The sequence below is a fragment of the Psammomys obesus genome, unplaced genomic scaffold, assembly GCF_907164565.1.
Source record: "Psammomys obesus unplaced genomic scaffold, mPsaObe1.curated_primary_1811, whole genome shotgun sequence".
NCBI classification, from domain to species: Eukaryota; Metazoa; Chordata; class Mammalia; order Rodentia; family Muridae; genus Psammomys; species Psammomys obesus.
This window is the reverse complement of record NW_026587032.1, coordinates 3,841,276-3,854,984: the sequence shown is the minus strand read 5'-3', so window position 1 is coordinate 3,854,984 and position 13,709 is coordinate 3,841,276. Positions and strand designations below refer to the sequence as shown.

Here is a 13,709-nt window from a genome sequence, read left to right as displayed (position 1 = left end):
AGAGAGAGAGAGAGAGAGAGAGAGAGAGAGAGAGAGAGAGAAAGAAAGAAAATATACCCACCCCTAAACGTGCCTCCCAGCGCTGCAGGGAGCCTCCAACGAGTTGAGCACCGGCAGCGCTCTTCCCGCCCGCAGCCGGGCTGGACGCTCTCCGTGGTGCTGAACCTGCACGGCCGCGAGCACCTAAGCCGCCTGGCTGCAGTTCTTCCCCAGCTCTGCCACCTCGTCCCTCTACTCCCCAGCTCCCTTAAACATCTGGATTATTTTCCCCAGTGGCACTCTCCGGCTTCATTAAGTGCCCATCGGAAACCTTTTTTTGCAACCCGTAACTCGTGGACTTTACAGCACAAGAATCTAGAAAATGCACAGCTTCAACACTCTGCGATTCTACCTTTGGGAGACCATTGTATTCTTCAGGTAACGCGATTTTCTATACTGACCATTGACTATCCTTAACGGTGCAAAAGGGGTTCGGACGGAGTAGAGAGGCTCACTCTGTCGCGGCCTCATCAAGTGGGGAGGGGGTGCTGAGTGCTGAAGGCCCTTCCATTCCCCTCCTTCCCCCCCCCCCCCCCCACACCCGCAGAGTGTCTGGCTAGTGCGTGTAGGTCCCAGACAGTGGCTGCTCCAGCAGCGGTTTGCCTGTTCTTTGTGGTCTGTCTGTCTATCTGCCTGTGGCACTCCCCCCAAAACTGGCCCCCCGACCCTTCTGCTTGTTACCCTTCACTCGGCTGAGGACTTAAGAGGAAGCTTTACGAGTTTTTTTTTAGTTTAATTGGGACCGCATTCTCTCAAACCGCAGTGCTGGAAACCCCGGGTCTCCCGTCTGGGAGCGAAGTGACAACTAGCGGTGACGCGGAAGGTTGCAGTTTGGACTGGCTGGGCACAAAACAGCATTCTGTCTCTCTTTCTGTTGTTTTTCTTCGGGGTCAGGGGTTCCTGTGGTTTGGAACTAGGGAATAAGGCGGTTGTAACCTCAGCTTACAAAGCCCTAACTTAAGTGCAGATCGGGCCTAAGAATACATACTGGGAAATATTTTCCTTTTAAAACTTTGACTCCATCTTCGCTGATACACACTTCTTTCCTAACTCTGTTACAGCAGACCCTCCCCTACTCCAAAGGGCAGCTCTTATTTATGAATGAATGAATGCTTACCCCCGCTGCCATAACTGGGCTCCCCACACCCACCCACTGACTCCTAATTCTCTGCTTGCAGGCTTGCCATCTTGTGTTAGTCCCAGTGAAAAGTGAAAAATCACATCTTTAGGAAATATTGAAACAGATAGAGATTTTGTAAGTGAGCAAATCATGCCGTCTTCAGAGGTGGGGATGATGAATTCCATCTATATGAATTGAAAAATATTCTTCCCAGCTCTGCAGAGATCGTTAATCTTCCTCCTGCCAGCGTGTCTGCCTCTCGTGTTTTACCTCTGTAGTGAGTTAATAGGCATTTGAAAACAAAAAACAAAAAAACATGCCAGTTGTTCTAAAACCTGAATGACCACCAAATAAGATCCTCTCTGATGATAAAACAGCACGTACGTGTGATTTTATGACATTGCAAAGAGTTGCTGGTTTGACCAATCCATTGGTTGTTGATATGAATGAGGCCTCCTCTCCCAAGTGACACTTTCTGAATTTGAGCCTCTCTTTGTGGTTTGTTTGTTTGTTTGTTTTGTTTTGTTTTGTTTTGTCTTTCTCTCACGATAAAGAAGAAGAAGAAAACACTCCCTTCCCAGGGTTACCCACAGCTAAAGCTTTTAATGCTCTTTTAGAATAATTCTTTAGCATGCCACTGTCCCAACCATAGCTTAGAATGTAAATAGCCAAGTTTTTTTTTTCCAAGCCCAGCATTCCAGGACCTTGTGAGATTTACCCACTTCATGGAGTAGGGTGGGGGGCAAGAAGAGTCCTATCCCTCTACCCATCCCCACTGCTTTTTTTCTTGATGCAATCCTTGGTTTTTCTCTCCCAGACATGAGCTTTCTCAAAAAGGAGAATTGGTCTGAAAGGTCTGCATTGCAATCGCTTAGATAAGGGTGAGGCTATGCTGTGTTAATTCCTCAAGTGAACTGGTGGTGGCCCATCAGAGAGTCTCACTGAGTCTCCCTTCCCCTCTGTGGGCTGAAAGCCCATGTGAGCAGCAATGGACGTGATCGAGAACTTGCTATGCTTGTGAGGAAACAGGGGGCATGACGAGAGAGATCCAGCTGCATCTGTTGAAGCCAGAGGGTGGGCACTTCATTTCATTTCAGTCAATATTTATTCCCTTTGTCATTTCCCAGAGAGATGAAGCAAAAGGGGTCGCAGGGGAGCATTAACAGAATGAGATGTCTTGTTCAAGTGGAATTTGCTTCTCTAATACTTTCGTCTTTCAGATTTTGGGTAGAACATACAAAAGGCCTTGGAACCTAGGGTAAACAGAGGCGAGCAGCTCCCTTGCAGGTTACATGAGAATAACTACTCCTTCTCACCAAGAGGTGGATTTAGGGTTGGAACAAACCAGTGTATATTCCCAGGGCCCAGGCCCTTCTTAGATTAAGTGAGGCTTGCCGCTCACCTGTTTGAGAGTGTTGAAAATCATGAGGGGGCCGCCAGGGCACTACCCATGGCGCTGCTGCATTGCCTCTGTGCACAACCAGCGACTGACAGCAAAAGAAACAAAAACAACTGAAGTGAGTGATGCTGGAGCCTCACATGCTGCCAATGCAGGGAGTGAATGAAGACCTTGGAAAGTCAGACTGGGGGTCTAGAACACCAGCCTCACTGCAGTGCTCATCAGCCGTGTCCCCACATTCGCACATAAGCAATCTGGCTGCAGTTCCTGCTGCCTTGTTAAACAGCCTGGCATTCTTAAACTTAACGTGTGACACCCTATGATCCAATAACATACATTTTGATCAGCTTTCTTAGCAAGCGACTGACACACAGAGTCTAAAGCCTCGTCCCAAGGTGTCATCTACTGGGAAGGGAAATAGGAGAGGTATGTGAGGAAAAAGGGGTGATCTGGGAAAATCACCCATGGCACAGAGACTTGGTTCATGCCCTTCTGTATGTATTTCCCGCTGAAGTTGGAGGTTGGGGCCTTATATCCACATGGTTTAAAACTAATACTCAATTTTTATTTAATTATTTAATGCTGGAAATACATTCCTTTAAACCAAAGGGAATATGTCTTTGATCCCCAGAGCCCTTACAGAAGCTTATAGCAAGTATGGGACTAGTATAATCCCAACAGTTTCTTGTCTTCTCAATAATTCAGACAGACATGATCTATAAGGCTGCTTCTCAGCCTCTGCATTATTGGCATTTTGATCTCTGTAACTCTTTGTCATGACGTCTGCCCTGTGCATTGTAGCAGCCTGTCTGGTGCCAGTAGCATTTTTTTCCTCCCTGGTCATGACAATCAAAAGTGTCTACAGACACTGCAAACTAGCCCAGGGCACAGCCAGGGACAAGATCGGCCAAGTTTTGAATGACAACAAATATAAACAAATTTTTAATCAGCTGCTCTGACACCCTAATCCTAACAATGAAAAGGTCAAGCTTGCTTGGGGAAACAACCCCTGGTAGAATATACAGTACATCCCACTGAAACAGAAAAGGAGTCTAGTTCGTGCTTCAGCGGGAAATACATACAGAAGGGCATGAACCAAGTCTCTGTGCCATGGGTGATTTTCCCAGATCACCTCTTTTTCCTCACATACCTCTCCCATTTCCATTCCCAGTAGATGACACCTTGGGACGAGGCTTTAGACTCTGTGTCTCAGTTGCTTGCTAAGAAAGCTGATCAAAATCTTGGAGATGTTTCTGTCAGTTCTAGGACAAGAAAGAATGTGGTAAATACATTGTTTAGTATCTCTATCCCTATGGAAGGATAAATGAGTGTTTTCCCGAGATATGGCTTCTTGGAAAGGTTCCCTAGCTTACCAAGAAGGGCAGACAAACACCTTGGTCTTCCTCCCTGGTAACAGCTGTATTCTGCCCAAGTCTTGCCCACTGTATTTTAGGATATTGCAGAACGCATATAGAAGTTTCTGAAACAGCCCAAGGACTTTTTCCTAAGGAACTAAGCCTGCCTGCGGGGCAAGCCTTTATCAGGGACAACCAAACTGTCAATCAGCCTACCCGCCCTTTGGACACTTAGGAAAGATGGGAACAAAATGCTATGCTTTTATTCCCAAGGGGCAGTTTGGACAGGAACTCAAGGCCAGTATATGGGATTATAAATCCTCACATAACATATGCACATTTGTGAAACTGGGAATGACCTACCAGGGGCACTTGGAAAATTTATCTTTGAGATGGTCTTATGAAAGGCGGCAGCTATGTGGGGGCAATGGAGAGAGCAGAACAGCGACCGTCTGTGAGTTCTGACTTCCAGAGTCAACTCTGCTCTCGTCCTGCGGCACAGCCATAACAAGGCTCCTCTCATGTGGGGGACTGTATTTTCAACCCAGATGGCTAAATCCAACCCTTGTAACTTCCCTTCAGCCTCTGAGCAACCCATTATCAAAGACAAGGCCCCATTCACCCAAAGGCTCTGGGTGAATGGGTCCCAGTGGCTACCCTGCCTTCATCCCTTTGCCAGGTATTAACTAATCATGTGATTGTGTGTCCCATTCAAAAGCAGACGCTTTGCAGGCACACACGCCATCCCTGCAGAGAGGAGCCTTTTCTCCTACGTCACAGGGTGTGCGGTGCTCACCTCCAGGCCGTCTGGGTACAGAGCCTATGACAGCATGGTACGGATGTGGGTGTCATTAACTTTATTCCCCTCATCAGCTGGCAGACGCCGAAGTGATTTTTAAGACGGATGGCACTGTCTCCCATATGCCTATCTCAGAGGTTCTTCTGCAGGGTTTTAAGGGTGCTTTAGATACTGTGGCCTCAGCCGCAGCAGACCTGGGATCTGGAATTTAACTATATGAGCATGACCTTGAGAAGACTCTGTGACCCTTCTAGGTCTCACTTTGCCCACCAGCAAAATGAAGGGACTACGCCAATCACACCCTCAGAAATTATATTTTTTACCTATTTCTGTTTGTGATGACCTTCTCTAGGTCTTTCCCCATAATAGTACAATTTGGATTAAAGTGATTGCAGCATATCTCAGCTATAATAATAACAATAATAATAAAAGCTGTTCCCAGCTACTCCCACCCTTAGAAATCAGAAAGAATTGAGGCGCTCACCCAGCTACTTCCCTCTTTGAACAGTTCCCCTAAAGTGGAAATAGTGACTGATAAAGACGATAAAGGTCTGACCTTCCTATGCCAGGAAATGTTCAGAGTGCTGAGAGGACATGCTGTTCCACCACTGTGTTATCTGAAAAGTGATCGGAGAAAGCCCAAGTTTCTCTTCTTCCTGTTTAACGTTTATGATCCCCCCCCCCCCGCCCCATATGGCCTATTTTTTCAGTTATTTACTGAACCCATCCTTGGCCCACTCACCCACCGTCGTTAGTCAGAAAAATTCACAACTGTCAGAACTATCCCAGCACAAGCAATGGCCCTCACTGAGTTGACCTGAAATGGAATACTGCTCAGGACCTGTGTTGCTTCCTAGTCAGCTCATAGGGTTTTGGTGGAGGTAACTACAAAATTGACTATAGTTTTTAAGACATTTTAAGCAGATTCCAAGTCTTCCTTAAGATTACATGTACCTCTGATGTACCCAGGGCCTCCACACTGGGAAACATTAGATTTGATTTAGCCTATGTGACTGCAAGAGAAGAATAGATTTCTATTTAATACACACAGAAATTCTGGCTCGAGGGATCTCAGAAATTTCTAGAATCTCTACTGAGTGATACAGTAGCTGCCACAGTGGCCAGGGAGGTCAGGGAAGGGGTATAAGTAGGGACTGGAAATCTACCTGCCAGGGGGTTATAGAAATTCACACTTCTTCTATAGATTATGAATATGTGAATGATTTCTTACAAAAGAATAAATAGAATGCAAGTCAAAGACAACCTTGAAAATGCTTATACCCCTTCTTGTCCTGAGTCCTAAATTGTCACCTGAAATTTATGGCTCCAAATCAGGCCCAGAGCACATACTCAGTGGTATTTTTCTCATTCTTCAAAATACATCAGATATTAACTAAATTGGGCAATGAACCTACACACACAATGCTGCAAAGGATTGTTAAAAGGAAGCCGCCTTAGTTGTAGTTTAAAAAAATAAAACTTCACTTAAGGAAGGAAAAGCGCTCCCGAATGCACCAGAAGGACATAGAAAATTCACCAGTTGAGTTCTGCCCTGAACTCCAGCTGTCTCCCACAAACCCACTCCCTGTTAAGTCCAACACACAACCAAAGACACGACAGGGTGCCAACCACTTCATTGAGAAAGCAGTTAGAAAGGAGCCAGTGGCTGAATGCTAGGAACGGGGGGGGGGGGGGGGGTGCTTAGGCACACAGAGCCCAGGCTTTGGAATGTGAGCTCTTAGGAGGGGTGCCTGGGGCACCAAAGCTTTTGAAATGGTGTCTAAAGACCCCTTTGTGGTTTTCTGAAGTTGATATTGTCTGAAGCTAATTCAGCACAATTAGATTACCACTCTCAGCCTTTGAATCCGCCTGTTTTGTAGGATCTGTTACTAAATGAATTTACCGTCTTAATGGGGTGCTGCTGACAATTGTGAATCCTGGCCATGAAGTGGGCAACAGTCTTCTCTCTTGCCTCAGGTCCCAGCCCGATCCCGTCCTCATAAGCTACATTCTCAGAGCTCCCACCCATTTACTTCACGGGGTCACACCGCCCCTCGCCCCTCAGAGTTAAGGAGTCTGAAGCAGCATGGGCTCTAAAATCTGACCTGTCAAATCTAGCTGAGAAGGGCTTGCCAAAGAGGAAGATGCGAAGAACTTGAGGGGTTTGAGCTTACGTAAAGTGAACCTGTGAAGAGACAACAGCCAATGCTTGGAGGTGACGGAGAAACTTAGGGAATCAACAGTGGCAATAACCTCCCAAGGGCACACAGATCTCCAGACCCTTCAAGTCCTATATGTATATACAGCTTTGCATATGTCAGTCAAACATAATCAAAGAGAGTTTTAAAAATTAAACAGTTGGGGGTGGAAAGTGGCTCAGTGGTAGAGTGTTAACTAGAGTCCCTAATGTCACAATGTAGAAACTTTTTAGAAGTAAAATACAGATTCCCCACCAGACTGCAGAATCAGGCTGTCCCAGGATGGGACCAGAGATCGAATTTCTCACAGAGGTCTTAAAGTTGAAACTTTGCAAACTTCTGGTGCCCAGCAAGTGCCAAGAGCCTTGCCAGTGATGCAGTTTCTGAGATCTGGGGAAAGTCAGTCTTTCTGTCAGCCCTCTCATGACCCAGAGGCTAACATAGTGGATAGCAAGGCCATAGGTCATCTTGATTGAAGCCATGTATGGAGAAGCTTTGAAGATTAAAAAAATAATAATAATAATAAGATAACAAAGTCGCTTACATGGGGGACAGGACACCCCAAAGCATCAGTCACACATCATTCCCCGAACTTATTCCGTGTGTTGTCTGCAAAGCCTATATACCCTAAAGATGCCACTGTATCCCCCTTCATTCCTTGCAAGTTCTCTCTCCCTCTCCTAAACATAAGCACACTTCAAGGCAGCTCCTCTCCTGGGCAGCTCCACCTGCCAGCTCCACCCTGAGATGGAAATGCAGCCTCTGAGTCCTTGTTCACCAGCAGCTCTCATTCACACACCAGGACTGTGCCATGAGAGGATGCAGACAGGGAGATGCAGCCAAGGGGTGGGAACAACATCCGGGCTTCAGAGGCCTTAGGTCATAGCCATGAGCATCTGTGGGCACTGAGGGAGGAATGGATCTGACATCAGAAGGAACTCAGAAGAATCGGGTTTCTCTACAATCTTGTTCACTCATCTTTCTAGGCACCTGATATTATCAACTCAGCATGAACTAGAGGCTTGCTTGGTACTCGCAGAGGTTTGGAAGGCTCGGCACCACTCCACCACTGTTCTGACTTCATGCCCTTCCTTCTGCACCACTTTGACTTGCCCACCTTTCCAGGGAGTCTATTGCTACCTCATACCCATGAGAGAGACTGCTCTGTTCCTCAGGCTTTTGAGAGTGTGCCTTGTGTTACCTCCCGAAACCCTCCCAGCTCCAGACTGTGGCAAGCTGCCTTGCTCTTGCAGTAGCACTCTGGTTTGCGGAGCAAGATGCCCAATCACCCAGTCACCTTAAAAAAAACATTTAGAGAACAGTGGTACCTACCCCCGTTCCAGAGCTGAGAAAACTGAGGCTTGGAGGAGGAACGTGGCGAGCCTTTGAGTGACGCCAGAAATCTGGCTGATAATCATGGGAAAACCAAGGTTCAAACCCGGGCTGCTAAGTCATTGCACTGATTCACATCTCTAGGATGGTATCAAGCTGGTAGTAGTCCCTGTCTGTGTTGTGCTGTGTGCCTGTAATATCAGATCTATGTAATGAGATGGGGCAGGGAGGCAACCTTAGGAGAGGAGAACTGGGAATTTCCCATCAGGCCTCAGAGTTAACAAAGCCTTATTATTCATTCTTCTTAGCAGGTAGACATCACTCCCATTGCTCTTAATCGCTTTTTAAATGATTATATTTACATATGTGCATGCATATGCCACAACACGGACAGGGTGTGGAGGTCATAGGGCAACTTGCAAGAATCTGTTTTCTCCTTTCACCATGTGGATCTCATGGCTCAAATTCAAGCTGTCAGGCTTAGTGGTAAGCTTTTACCACCTCTGCATCTTGCTGGCCCCTCTTAATCATTTTGATCATATAATATATGCACACACCCTCTTTTTCAGACAGTCGAATGCTGTCTAAAATGGAGAAGCCAGATGTCCTTGCTTATAAATCACCACAGTGACTTTTAATCTCTCAAAGTCAGATTCCTAGGGAGTTGTTGTAGGTATCAAGCCAGCAGCCTTCCCTCTCTACCAAGGACCACAAGAGGAGATGCCTGTAATCCCAGCATTTGGAAATCAGAGGCAGAAGGATTATGATGAATTCAGGGCCAGCCTAGGCTATATAGTGAGTTCCAGGCCAGCCTAGGGTATAAAGTGAGACCCTGTTCTCTTCAGCCCTAAAAAAAAGAAAAGAAGAAGAAGATAAAAATAAAAAAGAGAGGAACAGAGGGAGAGTGAGACAGTGAGAACTAAAGTTCTTTTGAAAATGACCTCTAAAAAAAGAAAAAAGAAAAAAAAAAAAAGAAAATGACCTCTAGGCTCTTTCGTCTGTTTTCTTCCTTGGTCATTTCTTTGTGTAAACATATCACATACATATATACATACGTGTGTAAGTTATCAAGCTTCATACTCAGTATGCCATCATCCACAAAAACGGTATTACCCATGTAATTCTGCTGCTTTGGGACGTGTCCACGTATCTAGAAATCCTCACCTGCTGTAGCACACAGTTCCACCCTGGCCCTTTCTCACTGCAGACCGTCATTGTTATGGGTGCCCCTTGTTTTCTAGCCACCTCTATATTGCCATGCATTAATATTGTTTTCTTATTTTTCCACCAAAACCAGTCCTGCAATAATCACGGTGTGTGTCTATCTTTGCAAACACATGTGCCATTTTCCAAGAGAGAGAAAGAATAGGGAAAAGGTAGTCTCCTCCAGTGCTTGCAGCATACACATTTTACACAGATGGTTGATACTGCGCTCTGATAATCCTTCCTCAGCCTTCTCTTTTCCCTCTCTCGTGATGTTCCATCTCAGCCTGGGCAACAGCAGCAAGTCAACGGTAATCACTAGTATTTATTGAGTGCTTATTGAAGGCTGGATTCTGTGTTGTTATCATGTGCCTTGACTCACAATTCCCACAAGAGTCCTAAGATGCAGGTGCTAGTTAACACACTCCCAAGCCCCCATTTTATAGAGACAGGGAAGGAAGCCCTCAGAATTTTCACACTACCTTTGAGCCTCCCACATTCACCAGGGTAGAATCAGGAGACACTGAAGCGGATGAGGAAGAAAAGGAAGGCAAGTTTCATCTCTCAAAAGAATCAAGGGTCAATTCCTTGCAGGTGTATGTAGATAGTAACTGTCTCCCTGACCTGTACACACACACACACACACACACACACACACACACACACGAGTTTCTAACCTTCATCTCTTTCACAGGAGGGAAGCTGGCTACCTTCCAGCCCCACATGAAAGGCCAAGGCTGTAGCTCTTTCTAAGAGTGTGGATGCTTTTCTCCACAGCACCTTTTCTTCTTTGTCCCCAAAACATCTGAGTAGAAGAGCTGGATGGTGGGAGCATGTTTCTTGATTGTGAGCCCAAGCAGGGCAACAAAGCACTCTGGCCTGAAACAGAATATTAGAACTATTGGTCCCCTGTATACAAACCAACAACCTTTGCAGCCCCACAGTCTAACCCCAACATGAGGGATTGGCTCTCCCTAGTGTGCCCTTAACTTCTGTATGAGGCTTTGAAGAGAAAGCCCTGCCTTAGGCACTGTCCACCTCACCCTATGCCTTCCCATTTGGCTGACAGAAAACAGAGCCAACAGTCTCTTCAAAACCTCTCTAGACCAGAAGGCTGAGTGACCCTGTGCTACAGGTGACTGGGACAATAGGCAGGGGTTGAGCAAGGACAGAGGCAGCCCTCCTGGGTCATCTTGGCCCCCCCACATGTTCCTCGCATTTCTCCAAGTGACACAGAGACATCACCCATGGGCTTCTAGCAGGCTAGAAGTGGAGGGGGAGGAAATCAACACACACAAAGTCTCTCTGACACTCAGCTTCTGAAACAGACTTGCCGCTGTGTTCCTTCAATTTCCTCTATCTTTTTATGTTATAAACATCATAATTTGTTTGTGTTAAGCAATGTAAGAAGAAACACTGACAACCGAAATACATGGGAGTCTTATTCCCTAGGGTTATTCATTTAACAGTTTGATATCCATCCTTTCAGATTATTTTTATACCACAACAGTCACCAAAACGTTAGTGCATTTGTGCCTGCCTTTATTCTCAGTGATGAGTATAGGTAAGCTGTTATCCATCCCATTGTGTAGATGACCTTAAAGAGTCTTCCTGGGACTACCCAGTCTGGACTAGGGCAGTCCTAGGTTAAGCGGTCTGCCTTCAGAAACCTTTCACCTGTTACATAATGTGTAACAGTACATAATGTGTACAGTAATGAAGTGAGTCTCAAACCCAAAGTCTGGAGGGTACAGGACCATCATGGTTCCATTAGCTGTGCCAACTTCCTCTTGGCTATGCCAGGTCTTTGTCTGACGTTCACCTCCCAGCTTGCCCCATGAAGCCTCCACCTCTATTTCTATCTCCTTTACATCACACAAACCAAACCCCAAGGTGACACTGTCCGTGAGTCCCTGCTCTGCATTCAAGATGACCCCTGAATCCTCCATAAAACTGGAAACTGCACACCCCTCAGAGGCTCGCCAAACAGCTCTGAGTCAGAGCACAGCCATTTGGGTCCTACTTTCCTTGCTGAAGGAGCTTGGCCACTTCTTGGCCTTTCTCGATCTTGAGTTTCCTAACTTTGAAGGGCTGGCGGGTGTAGCTCGGTTGGTGGAGTGCCTGCCTGGTATCACGAGATTGGATTTCCCCAGCGCTGCACAAACCTGGCCTTGTAGGCAAAGCTTGCATTGTTATAAACAATTATGAAAATCCCAACCATTCTATTTTATCAATAAAGACTCAGGAACCAGATGCTGGGGTGAAAACCTGCTAGTTCAGCGTGGCAGAGAAGGTAGCCAGCTAACCTTCCTTCTCAGCTCAGGTCTGAGTGGAAAAAAACCCAAAAGGCTCACTAGTACAACTGACAGCCCAGGAGGAAAAAGCAACAAGGCCAAATTCTTGCTAGCTCAAATCCCAAAAAGCCAGGGAGCTGAGGACCTGAAGCTGAAGCTAAAGCCAGAGTTTGAGCTAAAAGCCCTTTCTTCTTTTACACACTGTCTTAAATACCCCTCAACTCAAAGTCCCTCCTACTCTTTAATCTCTGTCAGCTGGTTTCTAGCTCTGCCTCTTGACTTAGGGTTAACTTTATTAGATCCAGTATACAGAGAACTCTTGGATTAAGATGTGTGCTAGGCTGGGTGAACCACACCATAATCACCCTTTACAATAAACAGAAAGTTCTTGGATTAAAGGTGGGTTGTTAGGGCTCAACCAAACCAAACAATATAGAGGGTTTACAGCTCACAATTTTGGGGTTCACAATGGGATCAAATATCCTACAACAAGCTTGTCATCCCATTCAGGAAGTGGAGGCAGAAAGGTCAGGAGTTCAAAGTCATCCTGGGTTACACAATGAGTTCCAGGTCACACTGGGCTGTGAGACACTGTCTCAAAAAACAATTTTAAAAGCTAGGAATAGTGACCAAAATCCACGGCAAACGCTTTTAACTCTTCTATGTAGAAGAACACAAGCCTTCAACAGACAGTAGCTCCTCTCCACAGCTGTGACCCAACTCTAGCTTCACTTCCTTCGTGGGCATCCCTGCGGGAGCCACTGTCCCTACCACCGACTGAGCCTGAATTCTCCTTTCTCACACCCCTGAAAAACAGGTTAGAAAGATGGCTCTTAAAAAGAGCGCACACAGGCTGGACAGTGGTGGTGCACGTCTTTAATCCCAGCACTTAGGAGGCAGAGGCAGGTGAATCTCTGTAAAATTCAAGGCCAGCCTGGTCTACAGAGTGAGTTCCAGGACAGCCAGGACTACACAGAGAAACCATGTCTTGAAAACAAACAAACAAACAGAAGAGAATAGGAAGAGCACACACCACTCTTTCAAAGGATGGGAGTTCAAGTCCCAGCACCCACATCAAGGATTTCACAACCACCTGTAACTGCAGCTCCAGGGGGTTTTGATACTTTGACCTCTCTGAGCAACCCAACACACAGTGACATATATACTTAATCAAAAATAATAAAAGCCAAAAGATAAAAATAAACCTTTTTTAAAAGTCCTTGAAAATGTAGGCATTACCCTTGGCCCTCGGTTGGTTGCTGTGTGTGTATGTCTGCTCACAGCCTCCTGTAATTGGCTATGCAGAAGGGTAGGACCCAGACGATTCCACGCAACTAACGCTGCGGCACTGCTGTGTCTCACCATGACCCCTTTCTGCTCCAATAACTGAGTCACAGAGAGAGCATGAGTTCTAAGGGGTGGCTCCATCCTGGCTCTGACAGGGCTTCGGGAAGTCATTGGATCTTTTCCTTACAGTCTGCCAGGGCGTGTCTAAGCTCTGGGTCTTCCCAGATATCTGAGACACTGAAGATAAGATAAGGTCGCTTCCCATTATGCCCTCAGGCCTTCGGAAAAGCTCCTTCCGTGGAACAGAACAAACTTTCTGAGGTGATGTTCTCTATGGCCATACCCTGAATGCATGTGATGTCATCAGAAATGGTTTCATTTGTGGATGTAGAGGGCATGGAAAGGTGGCTTCCTCTGTGTGACCTAAAACAGCTACTAGAAAAGAAAATTTCTCTTCGTGAAAAGGGTCACAACGTTGTCTAGAAAGACAGCCTCCAAGGGCTTTGTTTTGTCTTGTTTTTTACTTCAATACCACTGGAAAGATAGCAACAAAGCTAAGGAAAAGATGGGATCCCACAACTGTCTCAGGCTGGAAGGCCTGGAGGTCAGAGCTAGCCAGGTCTTCTTCCACTGCTCTGTGTGTGTGTGTGTGTGTGTGTGTGTGTGTGTGTGTGTGTGTGTGT

At 46.2% G+C, this 13,709-nt stretch overlaps 1 protein-coding gene across 1 annotated transcript in view; it reads left to right on the top strand.

Annotated features, from left to right (window-relative positions):
- Nucleotides 1-388: 388 nt before the first annotated feature.
- The window catches only part of Glra1 (glycine receptor alpha 1), an 85,999-nt gene continuing 72,678 nt past the window's right edge, over nt 389-13,709 (top strand). The window contains exon 1 of the mRNA XM_055602860.1: nt 389-417. The gene's annotated coding sequence lies outside the window, so the exon portion shown is untranslated. The remainder of the gene's footprint in view (nt 418-13,709) is intronic.